The sequence below is a fragment of the Heloderma suspectum genome, chromosome 1 (assembly GCF_057233095.1).
Source record: "Heloderma suspectum isolate Gila_16-S chromosome 1, 16-S_ref, whole genome shotgun sequence".
NCBI classification, from domain to species: domain Eukaryota; kingdom Metazoa; phylum Chordata; class Lepidosauria; order Squamata; family Helodermatidae; genus Heloderma; species Heloderma suspectum.
The window spans coordinates 151766236-151787762 of record NC_139458.1 but is presented as its reverse complement, the minus strand read 5'-3'; the positions used below and the strand labels follow the sequence as shown (position 1 = coordinate 151787762).

General features: G+C 43.9%; 1 protein-coding gene across 2 annotated transcripts in view; it reads right to left on the bottom strand.

The window, feature by feature from the left end:
* GLI2 (GLI family zinc finger 2) overlaps positions 1-21527 on the bottom strand; it is a 251506-nt gene that overhangs the window by 57018 nt on the left and 172961 nt on the right. The window lies entirely within an intron of this gene.

The following is a 21527-nucleotide window of genomic DNA, read 5'->3' as shown; positions in this document are numbered from 1 at the left end:
TTATGGCCACTGAGGAACAGCTACTGAGAAGGAGAAAGAACGTGAAGGTGCCTTTCTTCTACACAATACAGGCCAGGACAGTCCACTGATGAAATTATCTTTAGCTGATAAATCAGCTACCTTTTACCTGATCAATTGGTTAAGCAATTAATAATGCAATCCTCTGCATGCCTACTCAGAAGCATGTCCCATTAAATTCAATGGGACTTACCTCTAGGTGAGTGTGTATAGGGCTGCAGCTCAATGGTGCAATCCTATGCACGTTTAGAAAGAAAAAAGTCCTACAACTCCTAGCATTCCCCAGTCAGCATGGCTGCTGGGGGAATGCTGGGAATTATAGGACTTTTTCTGTTTAAACATGCATAGGATTGCGCCCTAAATGTAATAAGAAATCTGCATTATGACAGTAACCTCAATGTGTGTGCTTTTTTTGATATAGTGAAAGAAATGTGAGATAACTTATAAGTTACCAAATAAAAGCACATCATATCTGAGTAGAAAAAGTAATATTGATAATAACCTATTAACAGTAGTGGAACAGAACCAATGTAGCCTCAAAATAAATATGTATGGCCTTAATTTGAGCCCCACTGATGTGGCAATGGCCACTCACTCAGATAGCTTTAAAAGGAGGTTAGACAAATTCATGGAGGATAGATCTATCAATAGTGATTAGCCATGAAGACTATATGGAAGGGGTAAGCAACCTGGTGCTCTCTAGATGTTTTGGACTAGAACTCCCATGAGCCCCAGCCAGCATGGTCAATGGCTAGCCCAAAACATCTAGAGGGTACCAGTTTGCCACCCTCTGCTATTGGAATCCTGAAGGCCAGAGGCTGTAATGTTACTGAGTACCAGCTCCTTGGGAATCTCAACAGGGGATTGCTGTGCCACTGTGGGAAGCCAGATGCCAAGCAGATGGACTTTTGGTCTGTTCCTGTAGGCTCTGCTTATGTCCCTAGGTGTAATGGGAAGAATGAGAGCCCTCATTTAAAAAATAATATTTTTGGAAAACAGGCATCTCATGTTGTCATGATTTCCAACTTCCACTTGCATGCCCAGGTCATTTTTGCTACTAAGATTACATAGGAAATATAGTCAGTGTTCAGACTGCCCTGTTTAATTGCAGGGAGCCTGTTTATGTCATGGTGTGGCGTGAAGCTCGTAAGCATCCCCAGTATTTAAACGGTGACATCATCCACACCAGCCATCAACGTGCAGGCAAAGCTCAGTGAAAGCCCACGCTTCCTGTTTCAGGAAAGGTTGCAGATAATAAGGCAACTGTGCAAAATCTATCACTTTAATTCATATCTGTGGAGAGGGAGAAATGAGAAAAGCGAATCAAAGCCTCTGTTTCAGCTTTGGCTTGAGATCATTACAAATAATCCCTGGCCTCATCTGGAAAAAATGAAACGGGATTAAAAAATAAAATAAAAGAAGTGATGTCATTAAGAAAACATCTGATATTTTAATGCTGATGAAGGCTAAATTGAAGTGTGTGACTGCGACGGGGAGGTGGAAGGAGGAGCGGGTGGGATGTAAATTGAAAGCAGTCCCAGACTACCCTGCCCCATGGAGCCTGCCGTAATGCATAAGCCTAGAAATAAATTCTCTTACATACACAATAAGCTCCCTCTTTCATCAATACTCAGTTTCTCCCAACAGGATTGTGAATGCCTTTGATGCAGGCTTGAACCCATGTATTGCTTGGCTGATGACCCTTTTGAGTCTATTCTGTTCAAACTAGGAGACAAGCATCTAAAGTCCATTAACAATATCCAGGGCTTGCTTTTCATTTATGCCGCAGGCTTGCCTGGAGAATTGGGGTCCTTTCGGTTTTACTGAACAGACAGTCTCTATATTGGTCAAAAACTAGAATGTAAGGTGATGGGTTCAAGGTTTTAGGCATGCTATATTGAGGAGGGTAACAGTGTGTGTTGGGGGTCAGCACTGGCATACTTTATAGTCACCGAGGTCATTTACAGGGAGATTTGAAGTGCCCTCCTCGAATACCTGAAAATAAATGCAATAGCATTTGAAACATTAGGACAATTCCACCAACTATTTCACTTACCAAAAATGGCTACAAACACCCTTTCCTCAAAATGGACAGCTCCACAATAAAACAACTGATATTGAAGATTATTGAACCATCCCATAATATGAACAGAAATGCATTAACAGTATAAATTAACTTCTGTGGTATAATTCTTGTTTATCATTTCACAAGAAAAGCGGATATATACACCATAAAGGCAGTTGTGTCCTAGAGTTAATCTCCTCACAACGTACGTATTTAGAGTGACTTCTTGTAGGCCTTCTTTACAATTGTGTCATTCTCCAGAACATGTGTGGTTCTCCAACAAGGTTGTTGTTTTTCTGTTTGAACATTTGAATTGTCTTTTCTTGTATCAGATTCTTTTCCTTTATTAACTGCTTGCACACTTTTTAAAAATTATTGCATTCTCAAACAATTTTATTTTCCATAAGGGAATCTGTGAATGCTCCATATTCAGAAGATTGAGTTTTACAAATCTGTAATAAATTCTTCCACATTCTTTCTCTCTCATTCTGAATATATATCTTTCATAATCAACACTGATGTAGGCAAGCTATAGTGTTCTTCCAGCAACGGGGTTACTGTCTCAAAGCTTTCCCTTTCAGCTTCCATCATTACAGAAGGCATTTCTGCATTATAATATCCATCTGTCCATCTGTACACCCCCTACCCCCAACACACACACACACACACACATGAGTCTGGACCTGCAACTGTCTTGAGCAGACCAGTTTTCTGTTCACCCTCCAGTTTAACAGCTCTTACAATCTCTGCCTAAACATTTTTCAGTTTTGAACCACGTTGCTCATAAGCCTAAGTGCATGTGCATATGGTTCATTTAGCTTGGGGGTTCTCCTAGAGCCATGTCTGTCACTTGAGGCTCAGGTGGTCTCAGTGGCACAGAATGCCTTCTACCAGTTTTGGCTGGTGGCCCAGCTATGCCCCTATCTGGGCAGGGATAACCTGGCTTCAGTTGTCTACACTCTGGTAACCTCCAAGTTAGATTACTGCAATGCACTCTATGTGGGGCTGCTCTTGAAGACTGTTCAGAAACTGCAGCTTGTGCAAAATGTGGCAGCCAGATTAATAACTAGGGCCAGAAGGTCTGAGCCTTTAAGACCAATTCTGGCCTGCTTGCATTGGCTGCCTGCATGTTTCTGAGCCCAATTCAAGGTGCTGGTTTTAACTTATAAAGTCTTATCTGGCTTAGGACTGCAATACCTGACGTAAAACCTCTCCCAACCTGAACATACCCGGACACTACAATCAACATCTAGGCCCTTCCTCTGAGCGTCACCTCCAAGGGAGGCTCAGAAGGTGGCCACCAGAGAGAAGGCCTTCTCAGTGGTCCCCCCCCCCCAACTATGGAGTGAGCCTCCCACTAAGGCCTGCCTGGTGCCGACTCTGTCATCTTTTCGGTGCCAGGTTAAGACTGTCCTCTACTCCGAGGCATTTAATGGCATATGATGGGGCATCTCTGTCTGCTGTCTTGAACAGGACCATTATGGAAAAATCTTTTACTGAAATTGTTTTTTAGCTGTCTGAATTGTTTAAAAAAAATTGTGTTAATTTTTTAAAGACTGTTTTTATCATAATGTCATATTTTGTAATATTACAATATTTTGTAATATTTTTGTAATAGTTGTAATATTGCTGTATCCCTTATGAATGGTTGTAAACTGCCCAGAGAGCTTCGGCTATGGGTCAGTATAGAAATGAAATAAGCAAATAATTTATTTGCAGCTCCGTGGCCTCTGGGGCAGCCATTTTCATTTTGTTCCTTTGTTTTGAGTCCTCCGCAACTTGAATCTTCCACCCCATAGCACTTGATGTCTTCTTAAATAAGGGGGCCAGTTAAGAACGAAGATTTTATTAATTATAAAATAACTGGAGAAAATATAAGAACATATACACTTTGAATGTGGATGGGCATTGGTCCTTGCTTTGAGCAAGTTGCTCTTGATGCCTGCCTTTCATCTGAGCTAATCCAGAATGAGTTTCAAAGCAGGCCTAAAGGAAGGGAATTCCTTTAGCTAAGGCTTGAGGGGACTGATTCTATGGTACCCCTAACTCTGTGATACAGGGAAGAGAGTAAGAGCATATCTGTACTGTAGAATTCAACTTGACAGTAATTCCCTGTGCCCAAGGAATGCTGGGATCTAGTTCTATGAGGGGGATCGAGGAATATCTAACTGATAATTCTTTGAACCTGGAGCAAATCGCAATTCCCATGATTCTTTGAGGGTAGCCACAGCAATTATACTGATATAAAACTGCTATAAGTCGATTTGTAGTGACAGAAAGAAAGAAATGGCTTAATGGTAAACAATTTGGAAGATCGCATCGGAAATTGCCACCAGGATCCCTATTTTGAATTTACAGGGTTAGTGATCTCATACAAGATTCCTGTCTCTGACCCTGGACCAGCCATTCAGATTCCAAATACTGGCTTGGATCCTGAGACATGCTTGTGGAGGGGGGCTGGTGGAAGGAAGCTTTCTAGTTGGCAGTTCCCTGGCAGCCCCCAAGCCCCAAGAAAAGCCTCTCCTGGGGCCTGGGGGGTTCTCCTGAATGGGATGGCTGTGGTATGGGGAGCTGAGGGGGAAGGGCATGGCACTTTCCATGAGCGTGAGTGACTGGGATTTTGGATGATTAGGGTTTCCTTATTTATATATACAAATATAAATTATATATAAATTATTTATATATACAAATATAAAATACATAAAATTATAAGCATAAATAAATAGCCTTAGCAGTGGGAGGGGAATGGAGGTGAATCAGGTAGGAGTGACAGTGCTATGGGAAGACGTTAACGACACAGTTTCCCTGGTTAAAATCATGTAACCCTTTCAAAGTATCTGTTTGCTCTGTGGGGGAAAAGTACAGGTATCATATTGGGCAAATAGCAACTTCGGAGAGACTGGCGAAACAGCATGGGGGAAATAATACCCCCCTTGCCCAGCACCACAGCCCCAATCTGACCCCCCCATCCCATAACTGCTTTCAAAAACCACCATGGGGGATCCTAATTAAGAATCTCCTGCAATATGTCTAGTTGTTACTTAAGGCAGGTCCCATTAATGAAAAAGTATAATTGTGTGGAATATGGCACTGGGAAAATATAGGTTTAACCCATGTGTGAAGCGACTGTTTCCCAGCACTTTACCATAAAGTCATCTGCTCATATAAAACTATCTGCTCATATAAAACACATTGGATGGGTTTGCACAACACACTAACCCACGTTCAGTGCTTGAGTAGGGGTTGTTGCTGAACCATGGCTTGTTTGTTGAACCATGGGTTAGTGTGTTGTCTGAACCTTTTCTGCAGGGTGGCTTGTTAACCATGCAATGTGGCTTATTTTTGTCAAACAAGCCACCTTGAGAACCCATGGTTTGTTGTTGAATTGTTGTTCAGGGTGGTTAACAAGCCACACTGCATGGTTAACAAGCTACCCTGCAGAAAATGTCCTGGGTTCAAACAACATGCTAACCCACGGTTCAACAACAACCCACACTCAACCACTGAGTGTGGGTTAGCACGTTGTGTGAACAGAGAGACTGAGTTCCATCCAATGGTAGCTTTGTGATAGCACAGACACTTCTACTTGCACAAAGTGAGGTACCCAGTTTTCACCAATCCTTGCCTACCTATGTCAGCTGTTTGTGCCATGTCCCATAGGTTTCTGAAGGGTCCCAAGTTCCAACTCACAGGAGTAGCTTCTGGAGTGGCGTGGGGGGAGGCTGCAGTGGCAGGTGTACGTGTGTGAAAATCAAATGACCTTCCTTGCGCAAGCGGAAGTGCTTTCAGCTAATGGAAAGCCACCATTGGATACAACCCATTAGCCAGGTTTTACATTTTCACCTTGAAGTGTGTAGTCATTGCCAGTTGTGGATGTAAGCCAGGGGTGGGGAACCTCAAACTCGGGGGCTCAATCCAGCCCCCTGGTGTTGCCAGATCATCATGCCCCCTTCCCCTGACCTCACCACCTTTTCCCCAGCCACCAAACATTTGTTGGTTTTCCAGTTTTGAGCTACCCCCCCATTCTAAAAGTTGAAATGCCTCTCCCACTGGCAGCAAGAGCTTTTATGTACAGTATGCTGGTATTTTTGTATTCTTGGCCCCACCCCTTTTGCCTTCAGCCACAGCCACTCCTGGAAGGCGGCCCCTGGAAGCTCTTCCAAAACTGAATTTGGCCTTCAAGCTGAAAGAGGTTCTCCATCCCTGATGTAAACATATTGTTCCAGGTATTTCTTTTTCCAGAGATTTTTTTTAAAACTTTATTGTATGTAGCCATAGGCCTTTACCATGTTTAAAAATGTTTAAAAGAAAGAAACCTTTCCCATTACAAAACTGTGATTTAAATAAAAATTATTTAAAAACTCAACAAAGCTATTAAGACCAAACCATGTTTAACATCCGCTAAGAAGGTTGACCACTCATATCTAAAACGATAAGATTTATAGTACATCATAATTCTTGACGTGGCGAGACTGCAGCGTCTTGGCTGCCAAAGCAAATTGGGCTACCGAGTATGTGATAAATAAATGGTTATCACTCAGCTAGGAGATCTATTACTACTTCCTGAGGTGTTTGATCCAAATATAGCTGGATAATAGATGACAAAAATGTACCTCTAGGATCCACATACAATGGACAGAACAGCAAGTAATGAATTATGTCTTCAATCTGATTGCAACCAAACATACACATTTCCGTTCTGTGACTGGGATTCTTAGATATCTCCCATCAAGATATGCAGAGGGCATCAACTGGAACCTAAGATTTGTAAAGCCCTTTCGAAGCTGTGCAAAGGTCAATACCTCAAAGTAATGAGATCTTGCATGATTGACCTAGAGTTACGTACATATAGTGATTTTAGAAATGTCCTTGTTGTGTCTATGATTTGGTTGGGTTGAGGTGAGGGGCCTGGGAATGAAAGAGGGGGAGAGAGATCACAGGATAAAGAGATGCGTCTCACTTGGAGCATAATTTGCAGCCATGAGAAGGAGGTCTCAGATTATTTCACCAGCTGTCGATAGTTTTCCCTGCTGGTGCCACGTTCTCACCTACCTGTCAGTGTTGAAAGCCACCCTGCAGACTGGGGGTCTGATGTACTTTCCTCCACAGACACAGGAAAGAGAGGCAACTCAGCGGTTGGTATGTGATGGGATGCAGGAATAGTACACCAGCAGTAAGATATATCAGGAACTGACACCTGACACATATAATCAGTAGGACATCAGGAATGTCAGTTGTTTCCAGGAGTGCTACCAGCTCCCCATGTCTTTGTGGGCTAAGGAAAGCATCTCAATTTTCTTAACATCTGTGGTTCCTTTGATGCAGTGAAATGAAACCGGAGCAAATGTATGTTGTTTTTAGTCAACGTCAAATACGCTGAACTACAGCGGATGGTCAAACTGTTTTGGGAGAGAAAAACAAAAACAACAACATTGGGGGAGCAGATGTCCCTGTTCATGGGAGCCAATGGACACGCAATCATTACTGGAAGGAGACACCACCGTGGGTCCTGGAACATGTAGATCTGGTGTTCCTCTCACTGATCCTTACTAGCTTGAATTGGGCCTCTTTTCTTTACAACTCATGTTGTCTAAAATACTTTGAGGGCATATAGAAAAGTGTTTTTAGGGTCTGCCCCACAAATATGGAGCTCCCTTTGATGCACCACAGCCTAAGACCAAAAGCAGCTTCGAAAAATTGCAAGACATTATTCTTTTTGGTTGAGCGCTGATGGGTAGAAATTACAGGGGCATACACCTTCATTTTGTTGGCCAGCCCTTTTCAGGTCACAATATGAACTCAGGCTTGGTCTACATATGCAACAGGTGGTGGTGGTAGGAATCCTGAGGTGGTAGAGTGGACTGTACCATTTCAGACTACAAGTAGGGGCACAAGTTTTGAATGGTCCTCCATGTAAAAAATTGCACAGCAGGACGAGAAGTTCTAGCGCTGCTCATTTCTTTCTGAGCTAGTTTTCAGTTTTAAAGGAGAGGTGTTGTTGATTTTCACATAGGGGAGCATTTAAGAATAGGATCTACCACTTGTAATATAAAATGGTAAAATCTATCCTCCCATGTCATATCTCTACCAACACATTTCCCACATCATTCTTCCGCATGTATAGATGAGATCTCAGTGACATTACTCACATCACTCAGACTTACAGTGTGGTTGGTACATGATCTTGCATTGGCCTGGGGTACTTGTGATCCGACACACTGAATGCAACCCACTAGCCATCTATTATGCCAGGGGTGTTGGACCCTGGGGGGATTTCTTTCAGTCTGAGGGCTGAATTCAATTTCAGAGATGCTCTCGGGGGCTGCATTCCAGTGGTGGGCGGGGCCAAAGGCAAAAAGGTGTGGAGTCAAACTACCCAAAATACCCGCATATTTTAGCTTGAAGCTCTTATTGCCTGTAATTAAGCCTTAGGAGGGGCATTTTAACCTTTTAGAATGGGGGAAAAAAACATGCAGAAACTGGGAAACCACCACAGAATTGGTGGTTGGGGGAAAGGCTGTGGGGCCAGGAGAAAGGGGCATGGCAGACTGACCTCCAGTGGGCCAGATTTGGCCTGTAGGCTTGAGGTTCACTTCTGTATTGTGCGCTGTCAGGATCTTGACAACTGCTTTGTTTTTGTCCCGAGCAGGCAGCGAAACCAGATTTATTGATTGGCCTGTGTTCAGCTTTGTGGGTCACAATTTGCGCAGGCCTCATCTTGAACCTCTAGCTCTACAACTCTTTCAGGACAGTGAGGTTGTCTCACAGTGTGTTTGTCCAGCGTCGCAGGTCTAACGGCTAGAAAAACAACAGATGGCCAAATCATTTGGATGAAGAAGGTGAACCTCAACTATGCAGCCCATTCCCCGCCCAGCCCCCCCAAAAAAAACTGAGAGTGGGGGGAGAGGAGCAAGACATCAAAGGCAGAAATTAGACTTGAGATGGGGACCTTTGAAACCAAATTAAATTAATGTGGTAAAGACAGAACTTTGATTCAGACTTAATAACGGTGATTTTTTTGCTGTTCAACATGCCTCACAGCCCACGTTGTGGCATATGTTTTCAGGCATATGTTTCCATGCTACATCAAAGGAAGTAAACATTCTGCTTCAGGTCCTAATATCCCTAAAAAAAAAATCTAATTACCTTGCTTATATGACCTTTCCATTTTAAGCCCTGTAAGTCCTACCTTTTTGTACAGACCGTTCTGCATCAAGGAAGGTTGAGTTGACAACCCCAAAATCCTTATTACTAGAAGAGGGTTTTTTGTTTTTGTTTTGTTTTTTTAAAAAAGAAGATATCGGTACATGTAAAAGCCAGTTCTCAATATTTGGTCATACTTTAGAGCGATTTACAGTAAAATCCTAACCCTGAGATCTGCTGACTGGAGGGGGTTAGGATGGTGCAGAGGTGCCTCTCTACAGGCAGAAAGGAGCTCTGCGAGTGCAGGGTGCATGTCTGCCACAGAACCCTGTGCTACACCTACAGAGAACTCTCCATGCGTGTCTCTATCACCAGGGCACTTTCTGCTGGCAGTAGCTGTTGTAAGGCACCGAATTGGGGCAGTCCAGTGCATGGAAATCACAAAAAACAAAGATGTGTGTGTGCGTGGGGGTGGTGTCTGCCCCCCAACACTTTCCACCAAGGCCAGCATGAGCCAACAAAGTTCTAGAAATGCTGGAAGATCTGCCACTTTGCCCCCATCTTAACTTGGGATTCTTCTGTAAGGCTGCAGTCCTAAACAGACTTACTAGAGTGTAAGTACCATTGCCCTGGGGGGATTTTCGCCTGAGTAAACAGGTTTAGGATTGCATTGGATGACTGTACATGCTTATTAGGGAGTGAGCCCCACTGAACACGTTGGGACTTACATCTGAGTAAACTAAGCCAAATAATGTATTGTATCTTAGCAAACTGCCATTATACACAATTATAGCAAAAGAAAGATAATTATAGAATTAAAACTCTGCTAATGAACCATCAGAAGGTGAATAATTTACCATACAGTCTTTAAACTTTGTGACACGCATCTGTAGAGCATAATCTGAATAAACATTCATTGCACTATTAGAAACAGAATCCAGGATGGGGTTATGCAGATAGGAACCGGCTTGATTTTTAATGCTCGGGGCCATCAATGGCAACTTGGCAAGGGAACAGATTTAGTGTCTATCTCAATAGCCTCCCCAAACCTAGCACTGTAGTTCTCCTATGGCTGCCATTCACTCTTAGGAGAACAAAATGAAGTGCTTTATGTGGGCTATGATGACTGGACTCTCATATCATATCCCTCTACTATTGCCATGCTTTTGTAAATGCTAAGACTACGTGATAATCTACATGAGCATTTTATTCTGGCACTCTAATATCTGGCTCATGCACAGGACACATGATGCACACTCCCTCAATATTCTGTTGTTTCCCAAACTACTTTTCTGATGGTTTTTCTGATGCTTACAGTTTCCATTTAATTTACAGACACGTGTGTTCCAAGCTAGTGGTATTATAACTCTTACAGGCAAGAGTGCCTTTAAAGCTGTAGAACCTGCTTTGCAACATTTCTTCCCATGTTCTTCCACTTCTCTCATGTCTTTCCACTCCTCTTGTTCTTCTCTGCTATTTCCTCTTACTGACTTTTATATTTATTTATTTATTTATTTATTTATTTATTTATTTATTTCTATACCGCCCAATAGCTGAAGCTCTCTGGGCGGTTCACAAAAATTAAAACCAAACAACACACAATAAAACAATTTAAAATATATAGAACATTAAAACCACAATATAACAATACAACCACAATAAAACCTAGCAGCAATGCAAGAGTTTAAAATACAGATTTAAAACAGCAAAGATAAAAATTTAGAAAGCTAAAATGCTAAAATGCCTGGGAAAATAAAAAGGTCTTCACCTGGCGCCGAAAGGAATACAATGTAGGCGCCAGGTGAACCTCACTAGGGAGCTCATTCCAGAGCCGGGGTGCCACAACAGAAAAAGCCCTCCTCCTAGTAGCCACCCGCCTCACTTCCTTTGGCAGGGGCTCACGGAGAAGGTCCCCCACCCTTGCAGAGGGGGAAGGCTGCCAAGGGTCTAAACCTCAACAGGAAGTGATCTGACCACGACAAAGAAACAGATGTTAATTCCTCCACTTTCAGATCACCATCCTCCTGCCCAGTTGAGAAAACCGTATCAAGCGTGTGTCCTTTTACATGCATTGGGCCGATGACATCTTGGGACAGCCCCATGGTTGTCATGGTGGCCATGAAGTCCTGAGCTGCCACGGATACAGTGGCCTCGGCATGGAAGTTGAGATCCCCCAGGACCATCATCCTAGGGGTCCTCAACACCAAGTCCAAGACCACCTCCGTCAGCTCAGGCAGGGAGTCTGATGGGCAGCGGGGTGATCGGTACACCAACAGAATCCCTAATCTGTCCCAGGTACCCAACACAAGGTACAAGCACTCAAGATCTGCACTTGAATGAGCAGGAAGCCTGGAGAGAGGGATCGAATTCCTATAGACCACGGCAACCCCTCCTCCCCGACCCTTGAGTTGGTGTTGGTGCTGCACCGAGTACCCAGGAGGGCACAGCTGGGAGAGAGTAACCCCTCCCAGTTCCCCCACCCAGGTCTCAGTAATACATACCAGGTCAGCCCTCTCATCCACAATCAAATCATGGATGAGGCAGATTTTATTTTGGGCCGACCTGGCATTCAGCAGCAGCACCACCAGACCCGAGGGCAGACTGGTAAGGCCGCCAGGAACCATCAGGTTGGGGGAAGAACCAGAAGAGGGGACAGCCGTAAGGTGTCTAGCCCCTCTTCTCCTCAGCTGGCCTGTTAATCCCCCAACACCATACCTCCCCCTACCCATAAGGGATTTGCAGGCAGGAAAAAAGAAAGAAAACCAAACAAATACCAAAACACTGCACCATGACTTCCTCACCTTTTCTCCCCCTCCATGATTTCTTTTGCACCTATTTTCGACTGTGTGTGTACAGAGCTGCACAGCTGTAAATGACCAGACAGTTTATTTTAAAACTGCGCACCATCGAAGGTGTGCATGCAGACAGCAGACTCAAAAGACAGAAAAAGGAGACTGAAATGGCAGCATGGCCTCCCACTTTCCCCACAACTGCAGCACCATACTGAGGCTTGTGTCATACTCTCACACTACAAACACAAATGACAGAACACACATAACCTTTCTAACTCCTCCCACATTTAGTACATTATGGCTTTGTGTGTGGCACTCAGTCATGCTATAACATGGTACTGAGCTGTATTCATTAGCGTGCTCCCCCAGAGCAACAATTGCATTTTGAAAAAATAATGGCATACCTCGCACATGAAAGGGGCTCTAGTGTAGATCTCCCCTACCTAAAATGATGACCCAGAAATGAATGCACCTGCAGAGAAGCATACTGTATTTTGAGCATGTGCTTAACACTCCCATTGAAATCAAGAATGCTTAAAAGTGCTTAACTCTGACTGTAGCTAGCACTTAATATGAGCACAGATACCTACCTGCCTTCCTACCAATGACAATCTCCCATTATAAGAGTAACAGCTCACCATTGTCCAGGCAAAGGTCTCTAGCAGGCCTCATCTCTCATTCTCTCAGCACATACCTCAGTTCCTTATGCAGACACATATCTGTACACAAATCCCATTCTGCTTGACCCCAGGATCACTCTGTTTCCATTACAACATTGTTGTAGGCTCAACCAGACTTGCTTCACTGCCAGCCCTGGACCATCAGCCCTTTTGCGGAGCGGTAATAAAGAAATCACTGTTTTAAGCTGACAAAGAGCAGATTTCTTACTGGGTAAACACATTTTGGTAAGGAAATTAAGTTATAAAATTGTTTCTAGAAAGAGATACCAGCAAATGCAGATGGACTTTGTTAAGGCACACTACAAGACAATACCATCCACTCTGGTTAATTCAAATTTGGGCTACTTAACAGGGTTGTTTGAAAAAAAAATACAGGTTGTGTGTTTTTTCTTCTTTAGTTGGAAAAGCAAGACAGTTACTTGTATCAGGTCATTCCCCATAGAGTGCTAGTACTGCTGTTGCTACTACTATTGTGACTACTGTTATTGAGTAGTACATATATTTGATACCGTTATGTAAGGATTTGTTCCTACTTTGCCTCAGCAGTGTGGGAGTCAATTCAGAATGGCTGCCTTCCATGCTATCCTGGTAACGTAGCAACCCTAAGGTCATATGGAAAGGGCTGCTGGAATTATTTTTTAGGCTAGTTTCATCACATCTCCCAAGTCCTAGGAAGGCAACCCTGGTGTGAGGAGGAGGGATGGGCCATTTCAAGACCATTCCTAGAAGGTTTCTGGATTTATGCACCAAAAAACATTCTGACCTGTTTCCTTACCAATTGCAGCTTATTCTTTTTGAAAAAGAGTGACTACATCTGTGCTTTTTCCCATGCACATTTTTCCAAGTGTGCAGTTTTGTGCACATTTTAGAAATGTGCGAATTTCCCCTACTGGATAAAGTGATGCTCTGTGTATTTTTCCAGATGTATGCATGTTTGTGCACATTTTAAAATATGAACAATTTTGGGGCACATTTTTAAGCTGATGGAGCTTTGAGCATGGCATTCTGGGACAGTGTAGATTTATGGGCATGACCGTGTTTTGGTCTGTTTTTTTGGTCCGGGGGGTAAAGTCTAAAATGCGGACACAATGAAATTCTCACCCATCTCTACTGAGTTCTAACTAGGGCTGTGCACCACTTCAGTCCGAAGCCTGAATAATGAGTTGAAGCAGGCTGTATCAGAGGTGCCTCCGTGTGGTACTAGGCAGAGCAGAATAGCTACGAAGCACCCCAGAGCGAAGTAGCTTGTATACGAAGCGCCCCGTCCTACTCGGTGATTCATTCTGAGCAACCCAGACAGCCTGGCGCAAAAAGTATCAACTTCAGAAAGTTCAGCAAAGGGTGGAGGAGGAAGAGGGGGAGGGAGGGAGCTTTGGCGAATGGAAACTCTAGTTGCCAAATCAGGGCTGAATGTAACCCAGAAATCTCCAATCAGAGACAGTGGTGGAGGAGGGGGGAAGATTGAATAACTGGGAAAAAATGGTTGCATTTCAGAGACAGAGATCGTTTTGGTGGTGTTACTTAGGGATATGAGAAGTGAGAAAGCCCCCCCCCCAGCCCCTGCTCCGCTCGTCGATTCCTCTGCCTCCACCACGATTGCCATGTTCTTATAAAACATGGTGATTGGAAGTCTACGTGCACATAGATTTATACACAAAAAGAGCTGTGAATCACCCAAGCAGGAGGAGGAGGTGAGGCACACGTCCCTGCTGCTTGCTAGCTGTCTCCTCCTTGTGAGCAGAAGACAGCTCGCAGTCCATGGGGGTGTTTCCACCAGTGATTTACCCCCTCAATTGACAAGGCACACTGCCCCTTCATTATAGAGATCTTGAGGGTTAAAATGGGGTCTGGTTTCCATCTTTGTGTTGGAAGAAAGTAAAACAAGGATCCATGAAATAAAAAAGGGATCCTCATGATTTCATATGATTTTTAAAGGGGAGACTCCCTAAATCACCATCCAATCACAGAGCACATCTGCCTCCATGGACTGAAGCAGAAAAATCACAGATCTGCCACTCGTGGGTGCGGCCATGGCACAAAAACAGGGATCCGAGGCTGGGATCCTCTTGATTTCGTATGATTTTTCACACCATTTGAGGTGAAGCAGAAGATCTGGGATCTGCTGGGAAGCAGCAGATTTGGGATACTTAGTGTGCATACTTGGACAAAGATGAGTTCCGTGTTTTGATGGGGGGGTGTTGGGCAGGGAGGACCCAATGTAAAAATTCAGAGGATACATATTGAATTGGGCGTCTTATCCATGGCTTTATAACATGATGGTGTTATGAAGCCCCCAAATCTCTGGTTTTTGTCACTCAATACGAGGACATATATGTGCTCTGTGATATGATGGTGTTTGGGGGTATCTTTCTTGTAAAAATCATGAGGATCCCTAAGGATCTCTGCCTCGAATCCAATTTTTTCCACTGTGGCTGATCCATGATTTTTCTGCATCAGTCCATGGAAGGAGATGTGCTTTGTGACTGGATGGTGGTTTTGTGGGTCTCCCCTTTAAAAGTCATATAAAATCAGGAGGATCCCTTTTTGATTTTTTGGATCCTCGTTTTACGCAGTCCCCTTTGTGTTTATTGCTCTCTTTCCCAGCACAAGCATATGTCTGTCTACTCATTGAGCCATTGTGCTCAATGAGGCTTGCTCCTGAAAAGCAGGTGCATCTGGACTTTCAGGGGGAAGAAGAAAGGGGGGGAGGGGGGGAGCCTCTCTTACTGGTTGAACAGCCCTTGCCAGTCAGATGATGTTCACTCCAACCCCCACCCTGCCAGGAAGTATGTTCTGTGAAGTGATTTTTACTGGTGCAGAGAACCTGCTCGTGGAGCCCTGCGTGGACCAAAGCACAGCAAAGCCGATTCCTTTTTTTAAAAAAGTCCACTGCTCCTCCATTAGCTTCTCTTTCTGCTGTCATGGAAACATGGCCATAGACAGCTGAGCAGGCAGGGGGCGGCGTTGGCGGCACGGCGTTGAGAGGTATAGCTTTTTCCTTTGAGAGTTTTTGTGGAAAAACTCAACGTTCAGCTGCACCTAGCACAAAGAGTACTGGGCCAAACTGTCTGAAATTTGGCAGGTGGGATCTCCTCCATGTCAGCAGAGACCCCCCCCCCCCGGTTCCATGTATTTATCATGAAAACTGAAAAAGCTATGGTCATTTGTGTTTCCCCATGCAAGGCAATGGGAAAATGCCCAAACCAAGTGGTCCGGATATCTGAATCTCACTTCGGATCTGGAGCTGAGTCGAAGCGGAGGGATTCCGAATCGGTCCGAGTCGAAGAGGGGATGATTAGGAGGTTCCAAAGCGGCATCTGAAGTGAAGCAGGGGGTCTGTGACGATCTATGTGACTATCCGTGACGATCACTGCTTCCGCAGAACCTCACAGTGGCACAGGAAGAAGCCACAATGTGGTACCTCCTGTGCTTATCCTTAGCCTTCCAAAAGTCTCTTGCTCCCTGAAATGACTCTGCCTTTCTCCCTTCCTGCCCTGTATGCCTGAAACTGTCTCCTAGAATGCTGTTGTGATTGCAGCTCCTTTACTTTCTTCAAAGCCCTTCTCAAAACTCACCTTTTGCGTGATGCCTTGGAACAATCCCTTAGTGCCAGCACCCTACTATAACTAAGCCTAAGTTAAGTGCAGCTGCAATGATCACACATTATTCTTCTATAGTACATACAGCAGAGTAACCAAACACAGCAGATGTGGAAAGAGCAGGTGCTACATGCCTAATCCTCATTCTATTTTTTAAAGTACCATTTCCCAGAACTATATCCTTTCTCTTTCCAAAGTGCTATTTTCATGGCTTTGATTAAACTGTAGAAGTATCCAGTGAACAAATCTTAAGAAATGAAATAAAAATCAGGAGAGATGGGGAGCCTAGCAGGTGCCAAGGGAGGTCTCCACATATGCATTAATGCCCATGGGCACTGCGTTGGAGACCCCAGTTCAATTAAGCAATTACTTCTGATCTCCTCATGGACAAACTCGAGAAGGGAGGGGGTTGTGTGTGAGCCTGGGGGAGAGCTACTCAGCCTGTGTGTGTACATTCCTGAATCCATGCACTTAAGATTGTGTCTGTTTCAAAGAGGAGTGGAAAATAGGCCTGATCTGGTGCTCTCTTTATGATCTGAAATTTCTGCGATGAATGCCATGTGATTTTTACCATTTAGCAGTGGACAGAAGGCTTACTTTTGCACAGCATAATGTTTATGGTAGGCTGTCAGCATGTAGCATGATGTAAGCCACTATGTTAGCCAAACAGCTATTATAAAGTATGTTCTTTACATAAAGCATTCAGCACATTTTTTAAATAAGGCATGCTTAGCCTAGAGAGCAACCCCCCCTTCATTTTGCTAATTTAAACTAGAAAATGACTCATTTTTACAAGATAACTTTGGCTGCAGTCCTAATACCTCAGCCTTTTGCCAGGTACTGAAAGCTACCCTAATTAGGTTCTATGTAAAAAATACTGATATAAATACAAGACTTTAACTGTGCAATCCTATACAGGTCTACTAGGACGTAAGTCCCTCTGAGTTCAATGGGGCTTACTCCTGGGCAATTGGGTATAGAATTGCACCCCAAATATATTATAGTTTTACAAAATCCAGGAGCCAGCCAGATTTTCTAGTGCCGGCTCAAAGGAAGGGAGAGACAGAAATATGAGGGTACACACATAAAAACGAATCCTCTCAGTGATATGCTTTGGAACCTCGCAATTCAGCCTTGGAACACATTGTTTGGACTCGTCCCTGAAATATGTAGGCAGTAAGGAGGAAAAGAGCCTCTGACCATATGCAAGGTGTGTTTTCTTCACTACTGCAGAATGCAGAATGACGTATCACCCCAACACTGGGAACATGGCTAGAATTTAAGGGGGAGGGGGAGCAGGAAATGCAAACTATCACCACTTGAATAGACTGGCTTTTTAACCAATGCTGAGAAGTCTGAGAGAAACTATATTAACTTGTGAAGGGATCTGAAGAAGCAGCTGAATGGGTGCTGAAGAGTTGTAAGGCGTTGCTAAATGTAAGCATTTAAAAGTCCTGCTTGAATGACTACCCTGCTCTGTCACACATTTCTTTGTGCCTTCTCACAGCGGTTGATCTTCTGCTGCTTTTGCATCATTTTTGTTAACTTGGAAAGGACTTCTTCTCCCTAACAATCAGGGATCATGTAGTGAAGTTCAGTTTAAAGCCCTCATCAGGAGGGCTTTAAACTGAATCCTACGGGGAAGGGAGATGTAATGTTGGGGGTAACAACGGACGTAGGCGCATGCACTGCAACGGAGAGAACAGCTCTAATAGTGCCCAACAATAGTCTTCAGACACATGTAGGAAGAAAGCCAGACTATGAAGCACATGGTCTTCGATGTCTATATACTAATGCCCAGAGTATGGGAAACAAACAGAACGAACTTGAACTCTTAATACAAGAGGGAAATTATGACTTGATAGGTATAACTGAGACTTGGTGGGATGACTCTCATGACTGGAATACAGCAATTGAAGGATATAACTTGTTCAAAAAGAACAGGAGGAACAGAAAGGGAGGTGGGGTTGCACTGTATGTGAAAAATACATATCTCTGCACAGAAATACAGGAGGATGAGCTTGGTAGCCCCATCGAGAGCATCTGGATCAAAATAAATGGAGCAAAGAATAAAAGGAACCTGGTGGTCGGAGTCTACTACTGGCCACCCAACCAAAGAGAAGACGAGGATGAAACTTTTGAAAAGCGAACAGCCAATGTTTTAAAGAAGCATAATGTAGTAGTAATGGGGGACTTCAATTTGCCCGATATTTGTTGGCAGACAAATTCTGCAAAACATGGCCCCTCCAGGAAATTCCTGACTTCTGTGGCGGATAACTTCCTCCTACAGAAAGTAGAGGAAGGAACTAGAGGATTGGCTAACCTTGACTTGATCCTAACCAACAGAGATGACTTAGTGAATAAAGTAGCAGTTACAGGAACTCTGGGGGAAAGCGACCATGTTGCACTTGAGTTCTTGGTTCTAAGGGAAGCAAAAGCCAAGTGTAGTCAAATGCGTACCCTGGATTTTAGGAAAGCTGATTTTCATAAACTCAGAACAATGATCAGTAAGGTCCCATGGCAAGCGACACTAATGAGAAAAGGAGTCCAAGATAGGTGGGAGTTTTAAAAAAAGGAAATTCTCAAGGCACAATCACAAACAATTCCAACAAGAAGAAAAGGTGGAAGACAACAGAAGAAGCCAATGTGGCTTCACAAAAAGCTTAGGGATGACCTGAAAACAAAAAGGGACACATATAGGAAGTGGAAAGAAGGCCAAGTAACAAAGGAAGAGTACAGGCAGGTAGCATAGAATTGCAGGGATGGTGTCAGGAAGGCTAAAGCTGAGAACCAGCTGAGGTTAGCGAGGGATGCTAAAAACAACAAAAAGGCTTTCTTCAGCTACATGCATAGTAAAAGGCAGAGGAAAGAAGTGGTTGTTCAGCTATTAAATAAGGATGGCAAAATGATAACAGATGACAAAGAAAAGGCAGAGGTGCTCAATTCCTACTTTAGCTCAGTCTTCTCCCAAAAGAGGGTCTATGACCCCCCTGGCAAAGGTGAAGTGCAGGCTGAAGGGGCAGGATTGCAGCTTGAGATTGATAAGGAACACCTAATTCCTTTAGTCCTTTAGTTTAGATTTGAATGAGTTCAAATCTCCAGGGCCAGATGAACTGCATCCTAGAGTAATAAAGGAACTGGCAGAAGAACTCTCAGAACCGCTGTCTGTTCTCTTTGAGAAATCATGGAGGATGGGGGAAGTGCCAGATGGCTGGAGGAGGGCTAATGTTGTCCCTATCTTCAAAAAGGGTAAAAAGGAGGAACCTGGGAACTACAGACCAGTCAGTCTGACATCAATCCCGGGAAAATTCTGGAGCAGATGATAAAGCAATCCATCTAGAAGCACCTTGAAAACAATGTCGTGATTACTCGAAGCCAACATGGATTTGTCAAAAACAAGTCCTGCCAGACAAATCTGATCTCATTTTTTGATCAAATAACCTCCCTTGTAGACTGTGGGAATGCTGTAGACATCATATACCTCGACTTCAGCAAAGCTTTCGACAAAGTGCCCCATGATATCCTGATGAGCTAACTAGCTCAAAGTGGGCTAGATGAAACAATGATCCAGTGGATCCACAGTTGGCTACAGAATCGGACTCAAAGAGTGCTTATCAATGGGACCTTCTCAAACTGGGGAGAGGTAACAAGTGGGGTACCGCAGGGCTCAGTCCTGGGCCCAGTGCTCTTCAACATTTTTATTAATGACTTGGAGGAGGAGGTGCAGGGAATGCTGATCAGATTTCCAGATGACACAAAATTGGGTGGGATAGCTAATACTTTGGAAGACAGAAACAGAATTCAAAGTGATCTGGATAGACTGGAGTGCTGGGCAGAAAACAACAAAATGACATTTAACAGGGATAAATGCCAAGTTCTGCACCTAGGAAAAAGAAACCAAATGCACAGTTACAAGATGGGGGATACGTGGCTCAACCACACTACGAGCGTGAAGGATCTTGGAATTGTTGTCAATCACAAGCTGAATATGAGCCAACAATGTGATGTGGCTGCAAAAAAGGCAAATGCTCTTTTGGGCTGCATTCATAGAAGCATAGCTTCCAAATCCCGGGAAGTACTAGTTCCCCTCTACTCAGCACTGGTTAGGCCTCATCTGGAGTACTGTGTCCAGTCCTGGGCACCACACTTTAAGAAGGATGCAGACAAACTGGAGAGGGTTCAGAGGAGGGCAACGAAGACGATCAGGGGACTGGAAACAAAGCCCTATGAAGAGAGACTGAAAGAACCGGGCATGTTTAGCCTTGAGAAGAGAAGACTGAGGGGAGATATGATAGCACTCTTCAAGTACTTGAAAGGTTGTCACAGAGAAGAAGGCCAGGATCTCTTCTTGATCATCCCAGAGTGCAGGACATGGATTATGGGCTCAAGTTACAGGAAGCCAGATTCCGGCTGAACATCAGGAAAAACTTCCTGACTGTTAGAGCAATATGACAATGGAACCAATTACCTAGGGAGGTGGTGGGCTCTCCCACACTGGAGGCCTTCAAGATGAGGCTGGACAGCCATCTGTCAGGGATGCTCTGACTTGGATTCCTGCATTGAGCAGGGGGTTGGACTCGATGGCCTTGTAGGCCCCTTCCAACCCTACTATTCTATGATTCTATGAATGTGACTTCATAATGTTACATAATCAGTTCGATTGTGGCTATATGATATCACTGAAGGCAAATGAATTGGGGGTTGGACTGGGGTGTGGAAGAAGGAACGCATCCCTGTTGTTGAGACAATTACGCCAATGTTTGCTGCCTTGCACTGGTCCTTTTATTTCCCAGTAGTGCTATGAGGCAACACATTTTCCCCAATCCAGCTCAGCAGCATATAACACATGACTATTTGCTGAGAAAATGATTGGTCTGTGTATTCAAATGCACATCCTATTGAAAGCGCACAGACATCTCCATTTGGATAAACATCTGAATACAAATCTACATACATATTGTGGTGTAACTGGTGTGCCTGGCAAAAGGGAAACTTCCTTCCTTCCTGACAGATGCCTCCTTGTGAACACTTTTGCACCTCTTTGCAAAAGGGTTTAAAAATTTGCCAAAATAGGATGGCGCCTTTTGTGGACAGAGACAACACCTCCACTTCAGCTTAGCACTCTAATACACTCAAAGAGTGCACATGACTTGATGAGCTCCAGGCAAGAAGATTACTTTCCAGAGAAAATTGTGTCTAGAGATAATGGATGATAGAAATAGTTTGGGGA